The sequence below is a fragment of the Quercus lobata genome, chromosome 12 (genome assembly GCF_001633185.2).
Source record: "Quercus lobata isolate SW786 chromosome 12, ValleyOak3.0 Primary Assembly, whole genome shotgun sequence".
In the NCBI taxonomy this organism is placed as follows: Eukaryota; Viridiplantae; Streptophyta; class Magnoliopsida; order Fagales; family Fagaceae; genus Quercus; species Quercus lobata.
In genome coordinates this window covers 13,597,937-13,608,427 of record NC_044915.1, presented here as the reverse complement: position 1 = coordinate 13,608,427, position 10,491 = coordinate 13,597,937, and positions in this window count along the sequence as shown.

Here is a 10,491-nt window from a genome sequence, read left to right as displayed (position 1 = left end):
TACTGTAAATTCCAATAATCATGAGGTTAAAGTTACATGAAAATAAAAGCTTTCTCAAAAAATGAGAATAAAATATGCAAGTACATCATAGAGAAAATACAAATGTTGGGATTTAAGTGATAGCTCAGTGGTAATTAACGGTATTCTTTCTTGTATCTTATATATGTTGTTCGAATTTCAAATTAACTTTCATAGCTATTTACTGATCTTTTTTTTTTTAAAATTAAAAAAAATCCAATTAACACTCAATTTGTTTTAATTAAAGTTAATTATTCAAATTATTCAATATGTATTATCTAATTATTAAGTTTTATAAAATCGAAGGGAAGATATCTTTAAAACTAATAACCATTCAATCAAGAACCTCCCCTGATTTTTATATTTTTTATTTAAAAATCTGTATGTGGGTGTATAATTTAGTTAATATTTTCATATTATAATCTGGCCACCCAAATAAAAATTTCTGGATCACCTAAGAGTATCAAAACTTACTTTCCGGCCATTGGTTTACACTATTTCCTATAGCATTTTTGAAATAATATTTTCTCAAAAGATTGTCTTATTTATGTACATCTTTGTTATATAAAAGTACTCAAATTGGATGATATATCTGTATCGAGCCTTTCTTTGGAAGAGGGAAAACAATTGTGGCGTTAGTTGATATGAGATTAGATTGAAACGCCTGTGACCGACTGACCACCTTTTAAATAAGGTCTTGTTTTAAATTTCAACATAGTAAATGTGGTTTGGCCTTAAAACCTGTGGGCTAGCCCTAGATTGGATGCGTGATATGAATGACTTGGTTTAGGTCCAGTGCATCCAATGCATTGGACCCAGTCAGATGATAACGATGCACTGGACCCAGTCAGATGATAACATGTGTCCAAAAGTGAACACATGTCATCATTTCAAAACTGCAAACTTGTGATATGGAAAAACACATGAAAGCTATTTGTTTTTTTTAGACTTAATTTTGATTGGTAGTGTATTCTTAATTTAATTTTCAACAGGCATAGTTGTTGAGACTTCAATTGAAGCATTAATATGACATTTATGACACCATGTAATTGAGAAACTTAAGCATATGAGTTTGAATCCAATTATGCTATATTAATTCCTCAATTCCTTACTCTTTCCTCTATGTGGGACTTCCTCTCACCTGTCTATATATAACAATCTCTCCATCACGTGGGTCAATGTCTATATATGGACCACGAATAAGTCCTATATACTAATTCCCTTTACCTATGGACTTTATAATTTTTTTCACCACAGGTCATTGGTCATCCTTTGGCTTCTAGCACACCTTCCAAGAACTATGTGTCAACCTTGAACGATCATTCTTGAGAACCCCATATGATTATATGTCTGTGAGAACTTTACACTGCGTTATTCTTTGATCTCGCACCATTGGCAACACTACATTGTTATACCCTTCTTCAAGATTAATTATCTATTTGCACTTTACAGGTTTGTCTTATGTGATGCACACTTTTGTGAGCTTCAAGTACATGCATGACATCCTCGCTCTAACTACAAAAGTACATTGATTCTCTTGTTACCTCATTTCTGCTCCAAGTGTGAAAAAGGCCTAAAGAACCTTGCCACATACTACCATTAACTCTGATGCCAGTTGTTAGAGAGGCTTCAATTGAAACCTTAATGTGGCATATATGACTCAAGTTAACCTAATCCAAATAAAGAAACTATTTGATTATCTAATAATAATCTTGATCTACAAGAGTTCTTGATGTGTTTGGGCTCAATACCTAACTTAGGCAAGCCTGAGGCTAGCAGCCTAGCACTACAACGTAACTCTATCTTGTTTTGTTATTTTGTTTTGTACTAGGTGTAGGTGTAGGTTTCTTTATTGAAGGATGTAACAAATGAATAATCAATGCAACCATTATTTGAAATTCTTTATAATGAATCTCGATTCATTAGCCTTTATTTTCTTTATAATTTGATTGTTATAATAAGTGAGGACGAGACATTTGAACCCTAATTCTCTCTATAAAAAATATTGAATTATACCATTAAACTAGAAGACTCTTGACATGATTAAAGTGGAGGGCATGGGAATTGGGAACGTATATTTTGCAATCTCTCTCAACTCCCTAAACTCTTCATTAGATGACCGTAAAATACTAATGAAAATGTTTTAACTTTCACCAGTGACATTTTGAATCAAAACCGTTGTAAAGAAAAAAAGTTAATGCAACCAAAGGGATCGTAGAAATGAGACATATGGTCCGGTGGAATAGAATCCTATCTCAGCATAATATTTTATTGCTTTTACAAATATTAGTATATAAATCCAATATTCCAAATAGAGAAAATTAAGAAATTGGTATGAGGCATGTTTTGTGTGGTTGTGAAAGTAGAACCACTTGATGACTCAATCATGTCTATATATCTATGTGGGTGGGTTAGATGGATTGATTTGTTATGCATCTATATGTGGAAAGCATGCTTGTTAGGACAATTCCAACTAAAGCATTTGTTTCCATTTCTGTATACACAAAAAGTCTAGAGTAGGTGAATTGGATTTCCATTCAATGGTGATGGTATTCCCCACCTTTCTTTTCCTTAACAACCCTCCTATCCCCGCTTATCTTCTAGGCCTTCCCCTAAAGCTGTCAATCAAATACATTTGGGCCTACTATGAATTTAAGTCCAGTCCTTATGCATGTGCTAGTTTTATATTTATTTTTTTTTTCTAGGGAAGTTTTATTTTCTTTTAGATTAACTATAGAACCGTACAGTTTTTATAATAATGGACAAATAAGTTGCTGATAGAGGATTTTTAGTTGTTTTTTTGGGGGAGATAAAATTTTATTCTATCCTAGTCTAAGTACATGTGTGTGAAGTGTATACATGTGTGCCTATAATATCTTCCTCCCTTTACTCCCTATCTTGTTGGGACTTTTGTTTTGTAAACAGGAATATTAATTGTTTTGCCCACGATCCTACTTGTTGGGCTTCTCACTGTAAGTGGGATGGACCCCTAATTATTTATTGGATTGAATATCATTCCCAAGTCCTATAAATTGTGAATGGAAGTGGAAGGAAGGAAGTTTCTGTTTAAATAGGCTTGTTGCACATAGAAAGATTACCAAGCCTAAATATATATTTCCTGCTAAATAAACTCTGAGTTATATAAAGTAATACAAATACTAACAAATAAAATAACTAAGTGAATTATTGGACTTGTGGTTATGATTTTTGATACAGAAATTACAAATATGTTTAAAGATATTGACTACAAATTGAGGGTCTAAAACATATTCACTTGATTTTCGTTCTCCTTCATCATTTTTAGTCAAGTCCAATACAATTTTTAGTGAGAAATTAATTTGTTTTCCTTTGTCATTTTTAGTCAACTCAAATACACAATCTTGTAAGAAACTCTCTTTGCTCCAAACTTCATAATTGTTATCTCTAGTTCGCAGCTTTGTTATGTCATGTGAGTGAATTGCTTTTAATGTAATAGCAAATCTCTTTTGACATAAATTATCGTTTTAAAGAAAGTGTTCTTAACATGCCAAAAATCTGTATTATTTTTTGGATTATTGATTCTACACACACATTATTGATTTATTTATTTTTGATAGGTATTAGTGAAGTAAGGAGGGGATGTGATTCTAACCAGAAACATAAGGCACCACCAAAAAAAAAAAAAAAAACCATTACTAGTAGGTTATCACTTCAACCCTACACGTTACTGATTTCAATATACTATCCCTCAATCATGTGAAGCAGCCTTCAAAGGCAAGCCCAGGCTAGATAGTACATAGAGTAGCACCCATTGAGTTTTTTGTTGGGCCCAAGCCTCCATTGTTGATGTCGTCTAGAATAACAAGGTAATCTAGCCCATCGACTTTTTGGACTTAAGGGAGAGCCCATAATGGCCTAAATAAGTTTTAGCAAAACCCCACGTTGATTTGGGTCAGCGTATAACATCCCTTTCTCTTTTGATGAGTTTTAAAAGGCATTGCCATCTTCTCTAGATTTTATGAGAGTTTCTTTTTTTTTTTTTTTTTTTTTTTTTTTTTTTTTTTTTGGGGACAAACAAAGATGTTCAGACTTTTTCGAGTAACTGATTATTTTCTTAGGTGTATACACTTCCAAGTCCCCCATCTCATACGCACCGGGTTATTATAGAGAGAAATCCCTTGGGACTTTTATGAGAATTTTAACTTTGAAAAGAAATTAATTTTCAGGAACACTTTAGTTAATTTGTCACTTGCTCATTGTATGTGGAATTTACTAAAAATTTCTAAAGAGAAAACAATCAAGCAGAAAGTATATAAGTAAGAGATAGTCTAGAGACAAAAAACATTTAACACTTACTGATGTGGTAAATATTTAGTGGAAGGTAAAAAAATGATATAAGTAGTGAGCTGATGTGAGGAATAGTAAAAGCTTGCCAACTCAACTGAAGTGAAAAATGTTACCAAATTTTTTGTGTATGTAGCATTACTCATATAAATAGTGATATGATCAATAAGTTTGATTAATTATTCAATACAAAATTGGGAGAGCATGACATGCATATTTGTTTCTTGGGTTCAATATGCACATGTTCATGTGAATGCGACAACAATTTGAAGTATTGGTTCATTTGGTACTATATATATATATATATATATATATATAATATGATCATATCATTTTTGATAGCTTATTTCCTAAATGTGTGACAAAAAGACGAAAACTAGTTTACTTTTTAAAAAGGTAGTTTTGTTAAGTTTTTTTAGGGTTGAGATAAAAAGAAGGGAAACGTTAATGTATGTCTTTGGATATTGATTTAAGAAATTTTAAAAAAATTTATAGGAAAATAAAAAAGTAATTGATTTTTTTTTTTAAATTTTTTATAATTTTCTTAAAAGTGGTAAAACTAATTTTCTAAAATGGAATATTTGCAAATATTCTAAGAGCACTCGTTATAGAATAACATCAATCATTGTCAAGCAATCAAAGTGCTGAAAGGGGAAAGAAATACCATCCTTCACTAGGATGAATTGTTTTGGCGATCGAGAATCTCGATCTATTTGGCTACTTGCTGGTGTCAATAACACCAAATTGTTTCACCAACGGGCCAGCCAACGTCAGCATAAGAACCACATCTCGGGTGTTATGGACAAGGATGGAAATTGGCATACCTCTAAGGATCATATAGCCCAAGTAGCAGAGCAATAATTTCAGGATCTTTTCACTTCAGCAAAACTAATTGACTTAGGGAGTGCGCTAGATTCGGTGGATAGGCTGATCACTCCAAACATGATTTTCTACTCTAGCGGTGCGCTCCAAAAGAGGTTAGACGACCTTATTTCAAATGCACCTCTCAAAATCTTTTGAACCTAATGGTATGTCTCCTTTTTTCTTTCAAAAATGTTGGAGTATTGTTGGTCCTGATGTGACATTGGCCATACTTTTAGTATTAAATTCGAGGCATATATTGCATAAAATGAATTACACTCATATTGTGTTAATTCCAAAGAAAAATGATCCAAAGCAGATGTTGGACTATAGACCTATTAGTTTGGGGAATTTAGTACCTAGAGTTCTTTCAAAAGTCATTGCAAATAGGTTGAAGCATATTTTGCCTAATGTTATCTCTGATGCTCAAAGTGCCTTTGTCTCTGATCGGTTTATTACTGATAATACAATAGTAGCTTATGAATTATCACATAGAATGAGAAAGTCCTGTTGACATCATGGACAAGCCCTTTGGATCCATCCGTTGGAAGCTTATCTGCCGGCATTCAACCCTCTAGCTCTTAGTCTTCCTTAAGCATTCATTTGGAAAAATGGTAGCCCATATTGGCGCAGTTTGCAATTTTTATTTTTTATGTTTTTGCTTTCGTGTTGATTATCGCTCAAACTTACACCATTCATTTGGCATTAATGTAACCTTTTTTTATATCAACTTTGAGTTAGTTGTATTAATTCAAATAAGTCTATCAATGAACAAGGAATGCAAAAGACCATGCCTTTTTGAAATACATGTCCTTTAGGAAAGGGTCACGAAGTTGCTACTTTAATTGTCTTCATCTAAGATGCATTTTCTTCCGATGTATGGACTTCACCGTGTGCCCCTATAAGGTTGCAAGTATGATCTTTTACTCGTTGTAGATATGTGCAATGCGGAAAAAGTTGACAATTTGTTTTTTTGTTAAATGAAAATGATAAAGAAGACTTATAAGTGTTAGTCCCAAATCATTTTTCAAATAATGTGATTATTTTCTAACTATGTATCATTTTACAATATATTAAATTTTCTAAATTAAGTTATCCATAGTTGTTACTTGAAAATGTTTTAAATTTTATAAGGTTTTTATTTTCAAGGAAACATAATGCATTTACATTTAATTATAATATAAGGTATAATCTAATGTCTGTGGATGAAATTTTTTTCTAGTGCTCCTCACAAATAATTCATCCTCTATATGTCTTGAATGGTCTAAATGGGAAGTAGATATAAGTAAATCTATCACCTATTAGAAAAAGAAAAAGAAAATACAAAATTTTAATAACATAAGAAATGTGTAATTTTATTAAGAACTTACCCACATTACACTGAGAATGTGACAAAATTGTCAATAAAGCAACTCCTCTTTCTACGCAAACCTCTCATCTTAAAGCATTATCAAAGTGGACGTAATGGACCAGAATGGACCAAATGAACTGAAATGAATTGAATGGACCAAAGTGGACCTAATAGATCAAAATGCATATTGATGTGACTCAACAAGAGATTAGCAACATAAATTTTACACTTCAACTTTTAAATATTTTATTTATAGATTTGTTGATGATTACTCTAAATATTCGTAGATATATCCTTTTAAGAGTGAAGTATTCCATTATTTCAAAATTTTCAAGTCCCTCGTTGAAAAAAAATTTCATCAAAAATAAAAAATTTCAACTTAATTGAGGTGGAGACTGGAGAGTATATTGACATTGCCTTTTAAAATTTTCTTTCAATTTTTCATCGCATGTCCTGCCTTCACACACCCAAACAAGGTGGTTTTTCCGAAAGAAAACATAGACACGTTGTTGATACTGGCCTCACTCTTCTAGCACAGGTTGGAATGGAAACTAGATTTTGGGTATAATACTACAATTGTGTTATTTATCTAATATATCGTTTACCAACTAAAGGAGGGTTTGACTATGTTTCCCTTATGAAAATGATGTAGAGCAGATATCAAAAACCTTTTTGGAGCAGCAAAGGTGCCGAAAATCCCGGTGCAATATCAAGGGGAGGTATTAGTAAAAGTCAATGGAGTGACGATGTTGGAATTGCTTAAATTTGGAGTCTTGAAGGGAAACGACATTCTAATTTAGGTGAATTCCTCCGTTAAGGCCCAGAAAACAATTATTTTTCTATTTTAAGTAATATATGTTTTCCTTGATAACTTTTAATTTAAAAGTCAGAATAAGTCATATTTGTTTTAGGACGTCTCTTAGAGACGATATTTTCAATTTCCGCAATTATATCAATTTTGCAATTTTTGGTAAAAACTACTATTTTGCCACCTAATTACGCGATTAATGCGAATTAAAGTTATCTAGGCATTTTCCTTGCCGCCCTAGATTTTCTTTTCAGATTAATAAAATTTCAGACTTCATTTATTATTTCTCTTTGGTGGATGAACCCTATATCACCTTATAGATTCAAAGAACCCTTCATGGATTCATGGTTTTCATTCAAAAGCTAATGTATTTAGTTTATTTTTTATTTAGAAAACAACGTGTTCGCTTTCTTGTAACTTCTACGACATCAGAAAAACTTGTGATTACTCAAACTTTCGTGTTTTTGGATGTGGATGCTTTCCTTTCCTAAAACCCTATAACATATGCCAACTTGATTTTCACTTTAATCCGTGTGTGTTCTTAGGGTATTTTTGTTGGAAAATATAGCTACATAAATAAGTTTTGATTCAAGAATATAAATCCTAAAAAAATATTGACAATAGAATCAAAAGAGTAAGTTTAGTAGGAGCTATAGAATCAAGTGAAAGTGTTGTCTTTAAAAGTTTATTCGTGCCACTCGGAGTAAAACTTGGTGTGATTGGTCCTCTTGGCGGAATAACCCCCTACGATTAGACTATAGCAATAGCCTTCTTAATGGACTTACACCCAAAGACGAAGGTTCAAGAACAAACTTAAAAAATGCATTTCCTTAATCATAAAATGATTTCCCAAAAGACAAAGTTTGGCTACAAACTTGGTTGTAGTCTAAGGCTGCAACTTCACTCAATATTTTTTTATTAGATGTGAATTTTGACAAACCACATTTGGATTACATTTTCTTCTTATGTCCTCCATGCTTGAAAATTTTCTAAAAAAGTTATAGATTAATAGTTATATCATCAATCAATTGTTTAAATTGCAAGTTTTTGTAGTATAAAATTATACTTAAAAAATAAAGTTATGGATCATATAGTAAATAATAACTTTTAATTGGCACAAAATTTGACTTATGTGTTAAAAGTATAAAAAACATGCAATTCAATAGTTTACTCAATATTTTTTTATTAGATGTGAATTTTGACAAACCACCGTTGGATTACATTTTCTTCTTATGTCCTCCATGTTTGAAAATTTTCTAAAAAAGTTATAGATTAATAGTTATGTCATCAATCAATTATTTAAATTGCAAGTTTTTGTAATATAAAATTATACATAAAAAATAAGTTTATGCATCATATAGTAAATAACTTTTAATTGGCACAAAATTTGACTTATGTGTTAAAAATATAAAAAGCATGTAATTCAATAGTTAGATTTTCAAAATATATAGCCATATTAATTTTTTAACGTAATTTGTATCTTTAGACTATAACCAAATTTGTAGCCAAACTTTAGCCTTCTCCAAAACCCAAATGCAAAACCCAACTGTGGAGGAAGAATAGGACTAAAGAAAGAGGGGGAGAAAGCAAGAAGCAAATCTTTTCAACCCTTGAAAACTATCTTTGATATGGTGATATTTTTTTCTTGACTAAGGATCCGTTTGGATACAGCTGAAAACTGAAAACTGAAACTGTAAACTGAAGAACACTGTAGCGAAATAATTTTTAAATGTGTGAATAGTATCGTGGGACCCATTTTTAATGAAAAAGTTGCTGAAAAGTGAAATTTGTGGGTCCGTGAACAGTACACGATGTGCTGTGATTGGTCCAAAAAAATTTGAAAAGTCAAAGTTTGCGGCTACTGTTCATTGAACAGTGCATGAACAGTAGCCACAACACCCAAAACGCCCCAAAATGCGTGAAAAAAAAAAAAAAACGCAAACGCAGGATTGGGCAGAAAACGCCCAATCCAAACGCACTCTAAGAGAGTGAGGGGCCTACGGCTAAAACAGAGAGAAGAGAAGAGAAGAGAAGGAGATGGCCGAAAGGCCCTTTTTCCTGCTTCCTATCTTCAGCCTTTTTCTTTCTTTTATTTTTTTCAGCTCGTTCTACACGCACAAAAAGAGACATTCACTTAAGGGTGGGAGTGGGTCTCTTTCTTTTTTCTCTCTTTTGTCAGGGTCACTTGGGATGAGCTTGTCTGCCACTTTTTCCTTTTATTTTATTTTATGCTCAACAACCAAGGACGTTAACTGAGATAAGACAACAAATGAAACAAAAGTGAAAGACTGTTTGGAACACATCCAACAATCCCCCAGAATAGGAAAGACAAGTAACTCAAGAAGGCACGCATAGGTTGGAATGGAAACTTGTTTTTGGGTATAATACTTCAATTGTGTTATTTATCTAATATATCGTCTACCAACTAAAGGGCTGGACTATGTTTCTCCTTCTGAAAAACTTTTTAACCTACATTGCGATTACTCAGACTTACGTGTTTTTGGATGTGAATGTTTTCTTTTCCTAAAACATAACAGACCCAACTCGATTTTCACTTTAAACCATGTGTGTTCTTAGGGTATTTTTTAACCATCATGGTTAATTTATGTAGTGAGTTATAAAACGGTCCACCTGTATTATTTAAACAAGTCACATAATTTATTAAATAAATCATGTGATTAAAAATATAAGTGAATTATTAATTGTTTATTACATTCTATCTCATCCTATCACATTCTATTTTCCATGACATATAAAGATGAGACAATATATAGAACTTTTAAGTGATCATTCACACTATTATGACTTTGATACAGAATATATGTAATCCCAGATTTCAATCCGACGCAATTCTGCAACCGAAATTCAATATGTTATCCCCTAAAATTTTTACAACTCACAAAGCCGACAGTATCCCGTTTTCGTCAATACGGGATCTAAATGTTTCACGTTTTTAGTCAATACGGTCTTCTTCTTTTTTGATAGGTGGGCGGGGTCTTTAAGCAATAGAAAGTCAAGTTTTTGGCTCATGCGAGAGATTTCAAAGAAAGAACCATGATTATTACATACCGGAAAATATGGAGTGGGTGCGACACGTCAGTTAAAACTGAAACATGATGGCTGGCTGTGT